The sequence below is a fragment of the Carassius carassius genome, chromosome 26 (genome assembly GCF_963082965.1).
Source record: "Carassius carassius chromosome 26, fCarCar2.1, whole genome shotgun sequence".
Taxonomy (NCBI): Eukaryota; Metazoa; Chordata; class Actinopteri; order Cypriniformes; family Cyprinidae; genus Carassius; species Carassius carassius.
Genome location: NC_081780.1, coordinates 29,760,557 through 29,781,345, shown reverse-complemented (window position 1 = coordinate 29,781,345; position 20,789 = coordinate 29,760,557). Strand labels below are relative to the sequence as shown.

The 20,789-nt window shown below is 38.7% G+C and overlaps 1 protein-coding gene and 1 long non-coding RNA gene across 2 annotated transcripts in view; one reads left to right on the top strand and one right to left on the bottom strand.

The window, feature by feature from the left end:
* Window positions 1-20,789, bottom strand: part of LOC132106138 (membrane-spanning 4-domains subfamily A member 4A-like) — a 144,090-nt gene that overhangs the window by 56,478 nt on the left and 66,823 nt on the right. The window lies entirely within an intron of this gene.
* Window positions 15,966-16,411, top strand: LOC132106196 (uncharacterized). The gene is made up of 3 exons (XR_009424067.1): window positions 15,966-16,097; window positions 16,215-16,260; window positions 16,346-16,411. It is a non-coding gene; the product is annotated as an uncharacterized LOC132106196 (long non-coding RNA).

The window sequence follows — 20,789 nt, the reverse complement described above, 5'->3', positions numbered from 1 at the left end:
ATGTTGTTACCCATAACCTTTCTCCTTACCTCTGTGTAGTCCCGTCGTATCGTGTCCTGTCTGAAGAGTCAACCTGATTTACTGCCTTATCACCTCGCCTCTGTTCATCCTCCAGTAACGTAAGTGGTCCACGGTTGGTGTATCCGTGCTCTGAACACACCCTGCCACTCTCTCTCTCTGCCTCCCGGGATCTCCCGTGGCCGGTCCAGTCCGCAGTTTTCTGTTACTTCTCTGTAAAGGACCTTCTGTTCCTGTGGGGCTGAGACTATTATCAGTTGGAGTTATACCCCAGAGACTTTGTGTTGGATCATTCCGCCTCAACGGCTACCTGTGTTTCCTTTTGAATACTGTGAATCTTCATTAAAGACTGTTAAATCGCCTTTTGCTCTTGGGTCCTCTCTCTATATCCATGACAATTGCACCTTCACCAAAACTTTTGTTCACATATTTTTGTACTTTATTTGGAGGTTTCCATCAAACTTTGGGAGAATTTGTAATCTCTAATGTAGTAAAGGTTGAAGGGTTGTAATGCACTTGTGCCTTAAGAAAACATTTGTGTTTGCAAAAATATAAAATAAAAGAATATTTTTGAATATATATATTTTTAATGCAATTGTTTGGTTTTGATTTCAGGGAATTAGTCATTTGACTAACATTTGCTGTTTATTATCTTTGCAGTTAAAAATAATGTTGTTAAGACTATTTATGTAATTTCAAAAGAAGTATATATTAAATTTTTTTTTCCAAAACCATGTCCATCATCCACCTTGGTTACACAGTTTTCTTTTACTGCAAACTAATTATATATTGTAATAACAAATACAATTACTACACCATATCCTCTTGCCATGAAACACTCCCTGCAGGTGAAACAAAGTATTGGCAAAGTGTGTTTCATTACTTCTTGGCTCCCACAGAGGGATTTCTTGCTCTTCCCGTTGATGCAGACTGTAGCGATCCCTATCTCCTCCATGCCCCTTCAATAAGCTGATGGTTGGCATCCTCCTAATCCACATAGGCAGGTGGTACATAGGCATCAGATCTCTGGTTGCTAAAAAGTTGTGCAGGCAAAGACATACAAAGAGAATGGTCACAACTTTATCTGGTTTCAGGCAAATGGTTGTTTGCGATTTGGGCGTTTTCAACAACACGACGTGCCCTGGAAAGACAGTAATTGTAAATCCTTTGATTTGTGCTCAGGTTTCGAAAACGGTAGGGCGTCATGAGATTGGTTTTCAGTGGATAGGCCTCATCACTGATGAACATGTAGGGAATCATGACATCAGTGTTGGGAAGGGTATAATCAGGGGGGACATGCAGTAGGTCACCATCCATAGCAACTCTCAGGTCACACTGGGCAAACACACCAGCATCACACACTCTGCCCTGGGTTCCTGCACTTGCATACACAAACCTGTATTGGGCATCAACTACTGCCATAAGTATGATGGAAAACCTGGACTTGTAGTTGTAAAACAAACTTCCAGTCTTGGCAGGGGGTTGAATGAAGATGTGTTTGCCATCCACAGCCCCTAAGCAGTGTGGAAAGTTCCACTTGTCAGCAAAATCTTTGGAAATGGCCTTCCACTCTGACTCAGTTGTTGGTGTGTGAAACAAGTGAGATGGAGACAAGGTGATCAACCAAGTCAAGTTGAATAATCACTATTTTTATTCAATCATTAGGATCCCCATACAGCTCAAAATGGTTTAATTTTCCTGTCTGAATTGAGACATTTTTTAACCACCATAACCCATGTACAAATACAATATACAATTGTACATATACAAATAACCCATGCTTATTAACAGTTATGTCAAGGCTGAAGGCAGAATAAATAAAACATCAAGGATTCAGACAACCACATAATTATGGAGTCATTTTTACTCACATTTACATTTACTCACATAACTAATGTTAACAAAAACTTAGTCAAAGTGTTACATTTAAAAGATGTGCAATAAAAAAAAACAGCATAATTATTTCATAAAACTGCTTTCTGCTTCCAGAGTGGACATGGGTAATGTGACTATTCCAAACAAAGGTGTACAATTATACATATGACCATTACACTCATTTACCTTTAAGTATTCGTCACGTAGTACAGAAGTTAGGGCTGCACAGGTCTCCATAACAATCCTGCTCAGTGTTGTGCTTCCAATTCAATACTAAAAACTTAACGAGTTGAAGGTTTCACCTGAGATAGATAAAATAGATAGATAGACAGACCGATAGACGGATAAATCGACAGACAGACAGAAAGATAGATGGGTGAGAATGGAAGATGCATAACGTCATAATTCCTGGTTGAATAGAGAGGGATACAGAGAAAGGGGTTTTAAATTGTGATTAGATTTGTGTGCACACTCACCTGTTGCCAAAAACGTAGTGTGACAGAAAGCCTGTCTTTGGGGCTAATGGCCTTTCTTAGGTGGGTTTCCTTCTTTGTGATGTGTGGACCCGCCTTCTCCAAGAGGAAATTGAAGTCCTCCACAGAAACCCTTAGAAGTTCTCGAAAACCCTTCATATCATCCACCTACATTAAATAACATGATAACTAGTCAGGAAAATGGCACAGGGATATCATAAGCTGACAAAATAATCAGTGAAATAGGGTTCAAACGGAAACAGGATTTGGAGACAAAGATATAATTCTAATCTAGTTTCATAGCCTATAGCAATATACTTTAAGTGATGTTATAGGCAATACATCAGGTGTTGCAGCATAATACAGCCTATTTGAGCCACTTGACTGAAACACTACTTGCTCAGCAGTAGGGCTGTGACGGTTGCCGTAACAACCGCGTCACCGCGGTGGTCGGTTGCTACCGCGGTTGTCTACTGCCACCGGCGGTAGTGCACGCGACGTCACAAACTCTATAGCAAGCATAATACAAAGTTTTGTATATAAGTGTAATAACTGTAATAGTTGCAAATTCTATGTCTATGGTAATTAACAAATTACCTCAAACATTCCTTTAGATATGCACATTTGAGCACAGGAAAATACAGTTTATGCATTCAGCAAATTAATTTAGTGTTGGGCGATGGATCTTGTTGGGAAAGCAAATACCGCATCACCGATCTGGAGTCATCTGCATTCATGTCACCCATCGGCGTTTGCACAAGTTCTCGTGATCGCAAACGCTGGCTGGTCAGGTTTGGTGAGGCTTTCTCCAAACTGGCCAAATACAAACGAGACAGCGATGAATAAACGATGGTAACAAGAAATATGGCAACGATTCCTATTTCAAAGAGAGCTCGTTCAGATGAAGAGTTAGGCCGGTGACACACTGGCTGCGTGGCGTGAGCGTGGCATGTCTGCTGCGTCCCAGGAGCGTGGCGTTTTCTGTGTCTTTACACACCAGAAGCGTGCCTGACGCGGCGCGCTGCTGCTGCTGTGTGTCACATAGAGGGAGGCCGCCGACAGACCTGGATCTTGTCTTCATGACAACAATATCAACTTTTTTTTACACACTTACAACTACGCCTACTGATAAAGGACACCGTCAACAGTTTTGACGGCAAAATATACTATGTTTGACAGGTGCAATATTTGAAAATCGATAATTATTTATTTATTTTTTTAATTACATTTATATCTGAATTTATGTCAACCTATAGACTTTCAAACATCAAAATGTCATGAATTAATATGTATTTGTGTACAAAATGACATTTAAACATATTTTCCTATTATATTTTGCCTGGAAACGCTTCCAACACGCGCGCGTGTCCCGTGAAAGATAGGCGTCGGTTCTATTTCTAGCATGCACAAGCTCTAACCTGTTAACATGAGAGCCGAATTAAAAACGGACACGCCACGCAGCTGAGACGCTTGCGCCACGCATCCAGTGTGTCGCCGGCCTAAGTTATTGAACTTGCTTGGTGGCGGAAAAGTAAACCGGACGCAACACAACCGCGTTACGACAGGTTTAGTCTGTCTAGTATCTATACCGGACATATGAACTCTGTGTCAGTAGCCTACATCACAGACCGGACGGGGATTTATCATATCGTGTTGTGCTGCATCCAGTGTAGCATCACTGATTATAATGAGTATTTTGTCGCGCTGCGTCGCTATAGATAGGGGGTATTTAACTTTTCTTATTTAGGCTACTTTCTTGTTTAACTGAATTATTTCTTTGATATTTATTTTAGTGTTTTGCAGGCGGCGTTCACTGACAGAAGTGCTCAAATAAACACTAACTGACGAGTTAAAATAGGATGTGTTAGATGAGTGAGATGGGCTGATTTCTAGACGTGCATACATATAAATATATCCTGTATATAATATATATAAAATATATTACATGCATGCACAGTTTAAGTCAGCTTTAATCACCTTTTTTGGTAATTCCATGAATTAACTGACCACGACACTGCTTGCACATAGTTTATGCGCCGCCTTTGAGCACAGGACCGTCCGCGCTCGCTTAACTTGTACCTGATAATAAAGTGAAGTGGAGCGCGTGTCTGAAACGTCTCCTGTTTAGTCATTCTGTGACTGAATAAATTTATTTCTTGTCTTGAGAAAAAGTGACAGAAGCAGCAGTTGTGAGTGATTTGAATACGTTAAACTGGAAAAATATTATCGCATTCGTTAACGAGCAAATTCTGACACCAATATATTTATACATTTATATATATATATATATATATATATATATATATATATATATATATATATATATTCTTTTTTTTTTTCAAACACCGCGCCACCGGCGGTTGTTGGTCCATGACTACCGCGGTGGTAAAAATCAGCCACCGTCACAGCCCTACTCAGCAGTAGGTAGGGTAGTTTAGGGTCACTGTTTTGTGCTCTAAACTTGGAGGACAACTGTAGATTTATGGACGGTGTATGGATTAAATTACACTTGAAGCTTTTAAGGTGCATAAGCAAAAACAGATATAATCAAAGCAGTGCGTTTATCCCGGGAAAGCATGTTTATTCTGAAACAGCCACAAACATCCGGGTTCTGAGGGATGTATGCCCAGCTTAACTATGCAACTCATCTGCTCATTGTTTACATCTCTGCACATCATCTGTATAGCAGTTCTTGTAGCATCTCAACACAGCACCTGTGTAGTAGTTTAATATATTGTGTATATTTCATATCTGTATTTAATTTTCTTTTTATTTTATTATTTATTAATAATTTATTTATTTATTAATTTTTTTTCGTATATATCATTATTTGTATTTCATTTTTTTCTCCTTATTTTCTTGGGGATATTTCATTATTTGTATAACATTTTTATTTAATTATTATTTAATTATTAATTTATTAATTATTATTTTTAATAATTATAAATTTTTTTGCACAGTCTAAAAAGAGTATTTCACTGCTTTTTGTATGTCATATAATTCAAGTTTTCAACAGACTTCCTGTTTGTTGTTGGCTTCTGTACTGCATTTGAGCTCCGTCACTATATTCTTTTATAAAAAAATTTATCTTAAAATCAATTTTATACACCATCGTTTCCGTTTCTATAACGTGTGAATATATCCTCTATCGTATTCTACAACAAAAACAATCAGGGGTGCGTTTCCCAAAAGCATAGTTGCTAACCTGTTAGCAACTTAGTGTTAGCAACTTAGTTGGTTGGCAATGGGAAATTGTATTGCAACCAACAAAGTTGCTAACTTAATTAACAACTATGGTTTTGGGAAACGCTACCCAGAGCGCCTCGTTATCACTAGTTTTATTTTGATCTCCCGGGTCCGCTATTAGCTTATAGCCCGTTAGCATCAGCAGCGTGGTTGTTGCTAACAGCGCTTGCATTGCTAATAATCTATTCACACACATTACCATTGCTTTACTTACTGTTACTTGCTTTAATGGCAGATGAATGTCTACCTTTGATTGCAGGTGAGGACACGTTCAAGCTGCATTCAGTGCAGCTCGAGCTCGAGGCTGTGGGGAAGCAGATTCGCGACCTGGAGGTGAGGCAGGCCCAGCTGAGAGAGTGGAGAATCCTCCCGGGCTGACGCTCACAAGTCCGGGGTAAGTATACAGTGTGCCGCTAACAGTCCCACCACGTCTACTCCGTGTGTTTCTCTGCACAGGCCCGGTGCACCCAGGACACGATCTTCCCAGATGTCCTTCACTCCGGCGCCGGGACACCACGGACCCTGGGTGCATCCACAGCGGAAGACGCGAGCAAGGCCCCGTGCGATGACTTCTCCCCCCCTCCGGTCTTCGAGATCTCCACCCAGAACCGCTTCACTCCCCTCCGCGAGATGGGACACGACACTGTAACCATCGGAGACTCCATCGTCCGACACGTCTGTGCTACGTTAGCCGAAGGTAAAGTGCACACTGATTGTTTCCCTGGTGCTCGTGTTCTCGATGTTTCTGCGCAGATACCCGCAATCCTGAAGGCCAACGAGAGCCCCCGAACGGTCGTACTTCAGCGTGGTGTCGGGGTTAACGACACCACGCTGCGGCAGACGGAGACGCTGAAGAGGGACTTCAGCAGCCTGATCGAGACGGTTTGCAGCACGACGCCCGCGGCGACGATCGTCGTGTCAGGACCACTGCCCACGTATTGACGAGGACACGAAAGGTTCAGTAGACTTGTTGCTTTAAATGAATGGTTGTTGTCATGATGTAAAGAACAGAAACTGCTATTTGTTAATAACTGGAATCTTTTCTGGGAGCGTCCTAGGCTGTTTCGTGCTGATGTCCTGCACCCCAGCAGAGTCGGAGCGGAGCTGCTCTCTGACAACATCTCCAGGACACTTCGCTCCATGTGACTAGTAAGACAATTCTCTAATAACTATTATGATGAGTTTTGTTCCACCCGCTTAAATGATAAAAGTACTTGCGCTGTCCAATCTATTAAGACTGTGTCTGTTCCCCGAATAGTGAGGTCAAAATATAAATTTAATGTAGGATCTAGAAAAAATCTTATCGTGATTAAACCAGAAACATGTAAAGTAAATGAACAAAAACAAATTTTAAAGTTTGGGCTCATAAATATTAGATCACTCACACCCAAAGCAGTTATTGTAAATTAAATGATCACAGATAATAGTTTTGATGTACTCTGCTTGACTGAAACCTGGCTAAAACCAAATGATTATTTTGGTCTAAATGAGTCTACTCCACCAAACTACTGTTATAAGCATGAGCCCCGTCAGACTGGTCAACAATATATAGTGATATTCTCAATGTTACCCAGAAAACAGGATACAGGTTTAACTCTTTTGAAATACTTCTGCTTAATGTTACACTGTCAGACATGCAAAATAAATCTAATGTATCTCTTGCTCTGGCTACTGTGTATAGACCACCAGGGCCGTATACAGAATTCCTAAAAGAATTTGCAGATTTCCTCTCAGACCTTCTGGTTACAGTTGATAAAGCACTAATCATGGGAGATTTTAATATTCATGTTGATAATACAAATGATACATTAGGACTTGCGTTTACTGACTTAATAAACTCTTTTGGAGTCAAGCGAAATGTCACCGGTATCACTCATCGTTTTAATCATACACTAGATCTAATTATATCGCATGGAATCGATCTTACTGCTATAGATATCGTACCTCAAAGTGATGATATTACAGACCATTTCCTTGTATCGTGCATGCTGCGTATCACCGATATTAACTATATGGCTAAGCGTTACCGTCTGGGCAGAACTATTGTTCCAGCCACCAAAGACAGATCAGGCACGTTATTTACGAATCTATCTCAACTGCTATTTGTACCCAGAAATACACATGAATTAGACGAAATGACTGACAACATGGGCACTATTTTCTCTAATACATTAGAAGCTGTTGCCCCCATCAAATTGAAAAAGGTTAGAGAAAAACGTACTGTGCCATGGTATAACAGTAATACTCACTCTCTCAAGAAAGAAACTCGTAGTCTTGAATGCAAATGGAGAAAAACTAACTTGGAAGTTTTTAGAATTGCATGGAAAAACAGTATATCCAGCTATAGACAGGCTCTAAAAACTGCTAGGGCAGAGCATATCCACAAACTCATAAAAAACCCCAAAACAATCCAAGGTTTTAATTTAGCACACTGGCTAAATTAACAAATAACCAGACGCCACCTGATTCAAATATTCCATCAACGTTTAATAGTAATGACTTTATGAATTTCTTCACTGATAAAATAGATAACATTAGAAATACAATAGTGAATGTAGATTCTACAGTGTCTAACACTTCAGTTTCATCCATCGCACCCAAAGATAAACTGCAGTGCTTTATAACTATAGGACAGGAAGACCTAAATAAACTTATCACTGTATCTAAACCAACATGTTTATTAGATCCTGTACCCACTAAATTACTAAAAGAGTTGTTACCTGTAGCCTAAAGCCTGGAACACACCAAGCCGATGCCGACAAACTATCGCTGATGAAAGCCAACTGTGTTGTCGCCTCGCGTCGGGGTAAAAAACTGCACTTGAACACAAGAGAGAACTACTGCTGACTGTTAGGTAGAATGCGCGTTCTGCGCCTGTGTGTAAATGAGACAACTGTCTATTTCTGCAGATATATTCGTCTATATTCGTCATTCAAAAAGGGAAACTGACGAAGTTATACAAACTGTAAACAAAGCAGCACGTGCTTACTGTTTTGAATATTAATCCTGCTATACACTTTCTTTATTCCACTCCTCTCGAGTTAATATTGAAATATTCGCCAAGGAACAATCAGGTAAGATGACATATCATTAGAACAGCCTCTATCTGTACCGTTTTGACTTTGCTTGCTGTTTTGCTATTATTCTCTTCCACTGACTCTTTCACTAAGCTGAACAGCCAATCAGAGTTCCCTCTTTCACCGACGCCGATTCAACATGTCGAATCGGCAGAAGAAAAGCCGACGAGGACCAATTTCACCCGACGGTGCGGAACACACTGAGGAAACTTAGTCAGCCGACGCACAAAAACTGCCCGACGGCCGACCGACGGCTTGGTGTGTTCCAGGCTTAAGACTCGCTTCTCAATATCATTAACTCGTCGTTATCTTTAGGTAACGTCCCAAAACCATTCAAGCTGGTGGTTCAAGCCTCTTATTAAGAAACCAACACTAGATCCTAATGAACTGGCAAATTATAGGCCTATTTCAAATCTTCCATTTATGTCTAAAATATTAGAAAAAGTTGTGTCTGCTCAATTGATCTCCTTCCTGCAAAAAAAATGATCTGTATGAAGAATTTCAGTCAGGTTTCAGGCCCCACCATAGCACGGAAACTGCACTTGTTAAAATTACAAATGACTTGCTTCTTGCATCAGATCTAGACTGGATCTCATTGCTAGTTTTACTTGATCTTAGTGCTGCGTTTGACACCATAGATCATGACATAATCATAGATAGATTACAAAACTATACAGGTATTCAAGGGCAGGCACTAAGATGGTTTAGATCCTACCTGTCCGATCGCTACCATTTTGTTTATTTAAATGGGGAGTCATCTCATTTATCACCAGTAAAATATGGAGTGCCACAAGGATCGGTCCTAGGTCTCCTTCTATTTTCAATATACATGTTGCACCTTGGTAATATTATTAAAAAATAAGGGATTAGTTTCCACTGTTATGCTGATGATACTCAGCTATATATCTCAACGAGACCAGATTCAACTTCTAAATTATCTAAGCTAACAGAGTGTGTTAAAAATGTAAAACACTGGATGACCAACAATAATTTTCTCCTATTAAATTCAGATAAGACAGAGATATTATTATTGGACCGAAAAACAGTACACAGAATCTTGTAGATTACAATCTGCAACTAGACGGATGTACTGTTACTTCCTCTAGTCAAAAATCTGCATGTTATATTAGACAGCAACTTGTCTTTTGAAAATCATATTTCCCAAGTTACAAAAACTTCATTCTTCCATCTTAGAAACATTGCCAAGCTACGAAACATGTTATCTGTTACTGATGCAGAAAAGCTAGTTCATGCATTCATGACCTCTAGACTGGACTATTGTAATGCACTTCTAGGTGGTTGTCCTGCTTCGTCAATAAACAAGCTACATGTAGTCCAATATGCAGCAGCTAGAGTCCTTACCAGGTCAAGAAAATATGATCATATTACCCCAATTTTACAGTCTCTGCACTGGCTACCTATTAAGGTCAGTATCAGTTACAAATAATCATTACTTACCTATAAGGCCCTAAATGGTGTAGCTCCTGCGTACCTAACTAGCCTTCTACCACGCTACAACCCATCACGCACCCTAAAGTCACAAAACGCTGGACTTTTGGTAGTTCCTAGGATAGCAAAGTCCACTAAAGGAGGTAGAGCTTTTTCACATTTGGCTCCCAAACTCTGGAATAGCCTTCCTGATAATGTTCGGGGTTCAGACACACTCTCTCTGTTTAAATCTAGATTAAAAAGGCATCTCTTTTGCCAAGAATTCGAATAATGTATCTTAAATTGGGACTGCAGTTGTATCTGATCAAATGCGCATTCTTACTCTTTAGCTTGGGTTAAACTAATTAATATTACTTTGTTGGAACAGCAGCTATGCTAATGATGTCTCTATTTGTTTCTATGTTTTGCCAGCTCCAGTCTGGATTCAGAACACCTGAGAAGAGATGATGCTGACCCTTAGAGGACCACAGATGATGCGAACCCTGAATCAACAACAAATATTGCTACTAGTGTGACTGCATCATATAATAATAATGTTCATCGTCTGGCTGACTATGTCTTGTATTAATTTTTCTGAAAAATCCTGTCATACATGCACAAACTGACAGTCACCACTTATAAGCTACTACTAAATATTGTAGAAACGTAATTTTCTGTAAAGTTGGTTTGTAATGATTTGTACTGTAAAAAGTGCTATACAAATAAACTTGAATTGAATATAACTTGTTCGTGACAAATAAAATGAATCTTGAATCTTAGAAAGCATAAAAACAAGACAGCCTTGAGGTACTCCATACTGAACGATATGATACATCTTCATTCACTGCTACGAATTGATGGCAGTCATATAAGTACGATTTAAACCATACTAATGCACTTCCATTAATGCCAACAAAGTTTTCTATTCCATGCAAAAGAATGATGTGGTCAATAGTGTCGAACACAACCACGATCAGATGATAAGAGCAGATCATTTGTAACTCTAAGGAGAGCAGTCTCAGTACTATGATACGGTCTAAATCCTGACTGGAAATCCTCACAGATACCATTTTTCTCTAAGAAGGAATATAATTGTGAGGATACCACCTTTTCTAGTATCTTGGACAGAAAAGGGAGATTCGAGATTGGTCTATAATTAACTAGTTCTTTGGGGTCAAGTTGTGGTTTTTTGATGAGAGGCTTAATAACAGCCAGTTTGAAGGTTTTGGGGACATGTCCTAATGACAATGAGGAATTAATAATAGTCAGAAGAGGATCTATGACTTCTGGAAGCACCTCTTTTAGGAGCTTAGATGGTATAGGGTCTAACATACATGTTGTTGGTTTAGATGATTTAACAAGTTTATACAATTCTTCCTCTCCTATAGTAGAGAATGAGTGGAACTGTTCCTCAGGGGATCTATAGTGCACTGTCTGATTTGATACTGTAGCTGACGGCTGAATGGTAGCAGTTTTATCTCTAATAGTATCGATTTTAGAAGTAAAGTAGTTCATAAAGTCATTACTGCTGTGATGTTGGGAAATGTCAACACTTGTTGAGGCTTTATTTTTCATTAATTTAGCCACTGTATTGAATAAATACCTGGGGTTATGTTCGTTTCAAAAGAGATGAAAAGTAATCGGATCTAGCAGTTTTTAATGCTTTTCTGTAGGATAGGTTACTTTCCCACCAAGCAATACGAAATACCTCTAGTTTTGTTGTCCTCCAGCTGCGCTCCATTTTACGGGCTGCTCTCTTTAGGGTGCGAGTATGCTCATTATACCATGGTGTCAAACGGTTTTCCTTAACCTTCCTTAAGCGTAAAGGAGAAACTGTATTTAAATGCTAGAAATGAGAATCCACAGTTTCTGTTACATCAAGTTGCTCTGAGGTTTTGGATATACTAAGGAATTGGGATACATCAGGAAGATTACTATAGAGCAAATTATGTGCCATAATTTAACAAACAAATCCAGTATTTTGCAAACAAACTCGATCTGCTTTGCAAAGGAAAACTCGATTTGCAAACAAACAGAAAGCAATGTTAAAATACAAAGGTCAATTTGAGCGAAAACGCAGTTGAGTAATATTGTGTTTTACAAATATAAATGAGCCTAAATTATATTTCACAAATAAATACAAACCATCCAACAAATTGCCTGTAACTTTCGAACAAATACCAAATCTAGTGCATACAAATGCATACCTGTCTGTTACGATTGTGAGACAGTTGGCTTTTTATGAGATCTCTCAGCTCGATTTTCTCACATGCGTCCAGGCAGATTTTTCTCACAAATGCAGTTGAGTAAATTCCTCTTCCAAAACAGTAGATGGCGCTAAGCTAGGGGATTAATTTAGCTAGTCACTGAAACGCATGCTTAACTTTGCCTACAGCCTACTACAGCAAAATGAGCAATGAACAGGTGAGTTTCTGTCTTACAATATCTATAACTAACCTTTTGAGGTTCTCTTTGCAAAATGTTTATTACATATCTAGACAGAATAGCCCTTAGTAGCACTCCATTTTGTCTAGGATAGTGGAATCTAGATAGCTATAGCTACAAGATGAATGATTTGCTATTATACGTTGCTTTTTACATTTTTTTCTACATTGGACTTGTGCGAAATGACTAGTGATCATGTCTACACTGAACGAATCCATTTTCTTCGTTCTCCATAAATAATTGAGAAAATTTCATTTAATTGAAAGAAGGGTTTAATTTTTCTGTCCAAAAGAATAATTTGGGCACTGCATACGTCACAATTTTTGTTTCGTTCAATAATTATTTTATTACATTAAAGTTTAAGCTGACTGAATTCCAACTAAATAATTAAACAAACAAGTGGGCTGACAGCCTTTAAAAAAGTAGACAAAAAAGGGTTGTCAGTGGACCAAAGTGAAATATTTTTATCCTGTTATTTTTTTCCTAAGGCTATTCCATTTCATGTTCTTAATGGGTATTAAGTACCACTGTACCACCCTTTCTAGAACACTAGTCTTGTAGGCTATTACAGATTACATTTTGTATAAACATTGTATAACCAACGTTTATATTAATGCTTAGCATATTGCTGTTCAAATTGTAAACACTATCTGTGTCTGTCTATTGACCTCCCAGGTGGTTCGAGTAATGATGGAGCGTCTTCAATCTCGACTTCAGAATATTTTCAGTCGGCAACCTCTGGACCTAGACTATTTACAGTTCATATGCACACAGGACATGGTGTTGTTCAGTGCATTTTCTGATCAGATTTCTCTTGCTGAGAGTATTATGGATGGTCTTGCAGAACTGTACAGATTAGTAACTCAGGAAAAATCAGATCATGTCTTGGAAGTGTTAATTCATGTCACTCATGGAGCAGCTGGACATCCACGCTTTGATCTGTCGCAAGATTACCTGCTGCATCTACTCCATCAAGGTCTCCCTGTGTCATGCATTGCCAGTCTTGGAGTGTCTAGGCGGACAGTGTACAGATGAATGGCAGATTTAAACATCACAGTTAGAAGTCTATACAGTACTTCATCAGACTCAGAACTTGATAACATTGTTGGTGAAATCAAAGAAAGCATGCCACATGCAGGTTATCGGCTTGTTAAGAGGAGTTTGAAGCTTGTTTGGAGCTTAGCTTGTGCAAGCACCGGAAGTGATCTCTCGTGCATGAACATCACTCATTGTTTACTGTTTACCACATGATATGCCACCAATCTGCACTGTCTGAAATATAATGCAGTAATTGTAATTAATTAATTTGTTTATAATGCACCCTATAATCGTTGCGATTATAATAAAATACAACACATTACTCACTATATTGACAGCGTGCCATTGGGTCCCTCTGGCATTGGACGTCGCCTCCAGTTTATACGTGGCAAACTAAACACAACGTGCAAAATGCTGCGTCTCAACAGCGGAGAAAACTCAGGATCTTCAGTCAGGCAGGTGTGTGATGCGATACTGTCAATGTCCTCATCGTCATCTTGTAGTTGTTCCATTCATGACAACATATGCTCTCCACTTTGCTTTAGCTCTCAATGGAGGCAGTCGCATTTCTTTCTTCTCCTCCCCTGCCTTGCCTGCTTCGCCTGTCTCTTGTCATGTCTACTTTGAGAGACTCTCTCTGCACTGCTTTCCTAAACTGAAACATGGATTTGATAAATTGGTATCTCAATGCAATTGACACCATCTTCTCGACAAGGAGCTTGGGTTCGGGGGAACCTGACTGCCCTGCCGGAACGTTTGCAGCTGGCTACACGATGTACGCGTGGGCGAATTGGCGGGTCGTGTGTCTGGCGGCTCATTCCGTGGAGGACATTGAAGACATCTACCTATTTGGAACCATGATAACAGGTCTTCTGCTGATTGGATTAGGCTTTGCCCTGGGTTATCGGAAAATTCAGGAGACGGGAACATCTGTCCAAAGCCTCACAATGCTACCCGTCATGATTGAAGCAGTGGGCAGAGCGGTCAGCATTGAGACTGAGACTATTAACCGCAATATGGATAACATCACAGTGTTTTACACGGCTTTGGAAAGGAAATTGGAGAATTTGGAGACCAAAAAAGACAATCATAGTGACCGTTAAATTGGAATGCGGCTACTAGACCAAAACAACTGGTATCTTATCTTCTTTCGGCTCCACTGCCAGCTTGGCCTTGGCTGGATAACAAATTTTCCCCTTGGAAAGCATGGCAACGAGACGCTCTGCGTTCCTCAACGCGTTTCCCACAAGACACCTGCTGATTGTTGTTGACTCTGTCTAGGACCTGACCAAGGCTGTCTCAAGCGGGTCCGTGACCAGCGCTTTCTAGCTGCAGGGTAGGACGACTGCTGTCTGCACTGGATTACCTCGACCCCCCCAATTTCCGTCCCCAGTTGCAAAGTCGTGTGTTTATGGTGTATGTGCTTTTGTTGCCGAGGGGTTTTTTCATATTCCCATACTGTACTCCCAAAAGGAACATAGTATGGGTGTTGGTTTTTTTTGTCCTCACTTTCCCAATGTTATGCTGTATTTCTTCCTCAATTCCCTGTCTTTCTGTTCTGTCTACCCCATTGTATGTATGTTGTGTATGTATGGACAGGTTGATGGCTAATTTCGCTGGTACTTGTGACTAGTGACAATAAAGGGCTGCTACTACTACTACTACTACTGTTGGCATCTCACAACACTTGCTACTAAAACACCACCAATTTTGAAGAGATCTCTGTCTCTCTGAGGCTTGAAGACGTGCTGCTGCAGCGGATCGCTCCTGAGTACTTGATCTGTGTATTCTGGTTCAAATAAAAAAAAACATTGTCTGTTGATATATTGAAATCATCTTCCATTGCAATTTCCTGTACGTCTAAATATGTTTAGATCTTCACAGTGAAAGGTAACACTTCCGAAATATCTGTGTAAACCATAGACAGTAAGTGTAAACAATGAGTGACGTTCATGCACGAGAGACACTTCCAGCGCTATCCAAACTTGCGCAGACTAAGCCAGAGCACGCGCACACATCACATCAGGAAGCACTCGCGCCCTTAGATAAGTTGGATGTGGTTGTGTACAAGAGGTAAAAACTATATAAATACTGTTCGTTTTCTTACACAAACCGCTCGTTTCGTGTCTTAGGTCATCAATGTGTACTTACGATGGGGAATTGTTTAATTTTGACTCCTCTTTGCATGCTCTTTGAGGTGGTGACCATAGACCTCCATTATATGAGACACAGACAAGAACGGTTGGACCTAAAAATATCAAAAATGGGAAATACTGCGGAAACAAAGAAACCTACATCTTGGATGCCCTTGAGGTAAGCTAAAACTTATCAAAAATTTATTTGAAAGTGAACCATCCCTTTAATGCCTCAATGCATCTTGTTGACACCATGGCTATCCTTTCCCCATTTGAACATGCTAGGGTGTTGTGCGGCGCAAATACTCTGTTGCTGTACCAAAAGCACTTGTACACATTGATACGAACCCCAAACTAATCCGGTGAGTGAGTGTCTTTCTGTCTGTCTTTATATCTTTCTGTCTCAAACTTTTCAATGTAGGTGATTTTGTTGTCTCAAAGAAATGCCTAATTCTAACATTTGTCTATTGAATATCTAGGTACAATATAGTCATCTTTGGTGGTATTGATGGATTTTCCAGAAAGGTAAAATCTTTTAAAACACAAGTAAACACAAGGTCAGCTTGACCAAACTTTTTAACTCATTTATAACCTGCATTTGTCACGATAGATCATGTACCTAGGTGCTGCAAATAATAACTTGTCATCTACAGCCTTGGCCTTCTTCAAGCAGTCCATTGGACATCATCAACTAAACAATAATAGTTGCAGCAAAATCTAAATATGAAATGCATACATATATGTATGTATATATGTGTTTGTTTGTGTGTATCAAGTGGAAATGTAAAGTTTAAATGCAGAGGAACACTCACATGTGTGTACTGTATGAGTGTGTGTGTTTAGTTTTTTGGTTAACCCTGCTAATTCTAGCATTAAACAGTATTGAGCTGAAATTCCACATGCTGTAGTTTTCATTTGGGTGTCTAAATAAAACTGCCATGCATGATGTTAAAGGGTTAGTTTACCCACAAATTATCATTCATCAATTACTCAGCCTAATGTCTTTCCAAACTGTATGACTTACTTTCTTCTGTGGACTATAAAAAATGTGTTACTAATAAATAAAAAAAAGTTCTGATTCCCATTTATGGACCAAAAAGTCAATGGAAATCAATGGGAATTTACTGACATACTTCAAGATTATTTTTTTGTATTCCACAGAAGACAGACAGTCATGCAGGTTTTTAACGACATAAGAGTGAGTAAATGGTGAAAGAATATAATTTTTCAGTTAACTATCCTGATTATTCTTATGTGAAGCAACTTAAAAAAAGAAGGTTTTGAGTGGAAATTGTTATTATTAGCATGATTAATGTTGATAAATTCTCCTTTAGAGAACGAGTCAGTCTATTGTTCGTTATCTGGCTCGGCTCGGTGTTCATCTTCAGTTCTCTCTTCACAGCAGTTCAGTCAGTGTACTGTTTGAGTAAATGCATTACTCCGGGATATTGGTTTGTTTGAACTCAGAGAGAGTGTCATCCACATTAAAAAAGTTAACAGCTTAAGTCATTTGTGGATTAATGCGTATTAGAGATGCGAACCGTTTAAAACGATTCAGTTCGATTTGGTGAACTGAATGATTCGTTCGCGAACCGGATATCCAGACTGCTTTGTTTTGAACTCTCTCGTTTTTGCTATTCTGACCCTCTGATGTCACATGGACTACTTTGATGATGTTTTTCTTACCTTTCTGGACATGGACAGTAGACCGTACACACAGCTTCAATGGAGGGACTGAGAGCTCTCGGACTAAATCTAAAATATCTTAAACTGTGTTCTGAAGATGAACGGAGGTCTTACGGGTTTGGAACAACATGAGGGTAAGTTATTAATTATAGAATTTTGCTATCTGGATGAACTAACCCTTTAAATGAATGAATGATGTATTTACATGAAACAAAATGTTTGAAATAAGATTAACTTCATTTTAAAAAATGTATCAACCTTATTCCTGACTGGGTTTTGAATTATGGGTAGCACTTCTGCAACTTCCATTCAGAAAGATTGAAACAAATAACTTTAAATCATAAGATTGCCCTACAAATAAAGCTGATCCGTCAGTTTGACTGAATGAGCTATCAGCTTTCTTTTCAGATGTTACATAATACAGAAATTACTACAGTGATATTTGACCCTTCTGTTATTGCCGTGGAAAGAATCACGCTATTGGGGTTATTCGTGGTCTCTTGTTGAAAGTACCTTGTTGATGCTTTAACACTTTTAACCTGTTAGCCAGCACCCCCCATTATGGGACTCACAGCTGAAGTGCTCTACCTTACTTATAAATGTAACAGTTTCCTACTTCACTGTGTTACAAACATCATTTTGATGTCTAGACCCCCCACCCCCCAAATATAAGAAAATATATTTGAAGGCTTCTACAAACTATTTAGTCAGTTAACATACCACTGCATAGTTTTTTTCAATTATAAAACACTAGACAGAAACTTACACATCATATAAGTGATTTATTTGAGCACTAAAAAATACAATAAGAATAATCTGAGTAAGAAAAATAAGAATAATAAAAAAAATAAAAAAAGATTGAACTTTGTTTGCCAGTTACAGAAAATCATGAGATTGCTAGAAATGCATCATTTACAATGAATTACAATACAAATAAGTGCTGATGTGCCTATGGCCACTTATACAGATGGTAATAACACAAATGTGCCGAAGTAAATAATCCACTCTCTCTATTCATATAGACGCGTTCACTTTGATAGCCGTGATCATACAGTAATAGCGAGCTGATTTGGGCTGATTTGCACTCAAACAGATGGTAATCATGCAGATACATTCACATTCAACATAAAACACACTCTCACATATATAAAAACTGTTGAAAAATAAAAGAAACAAAGAAAAAGGCGATCAATCTGTTTGTGACACTGTATGCTGCAAAACCATGCCGTGTTTTTACTACAAAGACGCAGTTTCTGACCGTGATTTATTCCATAATGAACACAAACAGTTCTGTCGCTGAAGAAATTAAATGTAAACAAAGGAATTATGATCCATATTACAACGTTATTGCTTCGTTGGATAAAACGTGCTTCATGAGATGTCGTTCAGTGGACCCTTACCTTTCTAACTAAACCGGGATTTACAGCTGTGGATGTGTTTATGACTCGTTATTACGATGGATCTGGTATGTACAGCGTTTCTAATGTTCATGTTTGTATGTGTACTGCTTACACAAATGTGGCAAATACAGTCTTTATAAGATTTCCATTGAAAAACAGCGATCTGTCGTCGATGCTTGAGGCTTAGATCTTTATAGTGATCGTTAAGACTTACAGACAATCTGTGTACTTGTCTTCAAGCAATCACTTGATTCTTTTTCTGCCTCCTAAACAGAGAATATGAACAAATAAATTAAATCAAAGCGTATATCTTCTATAATCATAATGGTAGCACTTTATTTTACAGTCCTGTTCCCCATGTACATAATATGTACTTATTATAGTAATTACAATAACTATGTAATAACTAGGTACTAACCCTGAACCTACCCCTAAACCTAACCCTACCCCATGTAGTTACCTTGTATTACCAGAGCTTTCTTAGATTAATACACTGTAAGTACACTATAAGTACATGTTAGTACACGTACTGTAAAATAAAGTGCAACCATCATAATAATAACAAAAACAATGTAAGTTCAAAACAGTTTAAACATTTGAACATTTCAAACTTACTTGGTCACTGTCTGGCTTGCTACAGGACTGTACATGCAAAGCCAGAGCTTGTAATGGCAAAGTTTCACCTTCATGTCTTGCACTGTGATTTTGGCATTTTGCTGAACTCTGGGGCATCAAACGGAAGTGGTGAAATATCGGTTTCATCCTGAAGTGGAACAATGAAAAGCATATGCCTTCCATTATTAGATGAGCTCTTGAGTAGCTTTGCTGTGAATCCCTCTGATTCTGGCGTGATCACTGTCAATTTCCTCTGGCCACTTCCACCTTAAATAAATTAATAACATTTGTAATAATGTGCATTGTCTATGTTTCTTAATGCATGCACCAAGATAGCAGCATTAATACTGGCTAACAAAAATTATACAAACAATGGAGATATATTAAGATTATATTAAGTCATAAAATAGTTAAACAAGGGATAATAGATTATAACTACTGACCTGAGGCCATGTATAAAAGCCATCCACCCATTAAGTTCTCCAATTTAGGATACTCAACTGCCAGAGATGCTGTAATCTACAGAAACAAAATTGAATTAATGCAAATATCAAATACATTGTTCCTGCTTATAAATACTGAATTTAAAATGCTCACCTCTACATGGTTGCTGTTATCAGGTAAAGAAATAAATTGTTAATGGCAGGGTTAGGTAAACACTATAAGTTCTTGAGATCCTTGTGGGGTCCTATCTGTTGGGGGTGGGAGTAAGTAAAACTGCAGACTAGTATGCTTTGTGGGGGCTACAACAGCTTTTGTCACTGGAGTAGGAAATCAGCATTTGCCGCTGGTTCTTTCTTTTCGAAACATACTAGGAAAGGACCTGTTGAAAGTATTCAAAGAAGGAGATGCAATATTTTCAGGATTTAAAAAACTTGTATTTGTATGCAAACACAATTAATATAATCTAGGAAATTATATGTAATCTCTTGATGAATGCTGGGCTGCCTCAATCCCAGATTTTGACTGCCAGGTGGATTTAGAGTCAGACCCCGGGATTGGCTCTGACCCTGAACCTGTTCCTGACCAGCTATTAGCGTTATGAGTGACAGCAAGATTCTTGCTGCACTTTCAATGAGTGCATATTCTGTCTGTTAATAATAATAATAATAATAATAATAATGATGTGATTATTTCAGGTATGTAACAATACACTTGTCCCACAATTGAGTTTGATACACGATACTGATCTTGCAATAAAGTACAATACACTGACAATACATTGAACAAATTCAAAACGGAGTTAAAATGGCATTTTATTATTTTAACTTTTATCACATATGGCAACTCATTAATACTGATTATTAAAGTGCTATATTTGATATTATATTAGAGGTGAACTTAATCTGTACT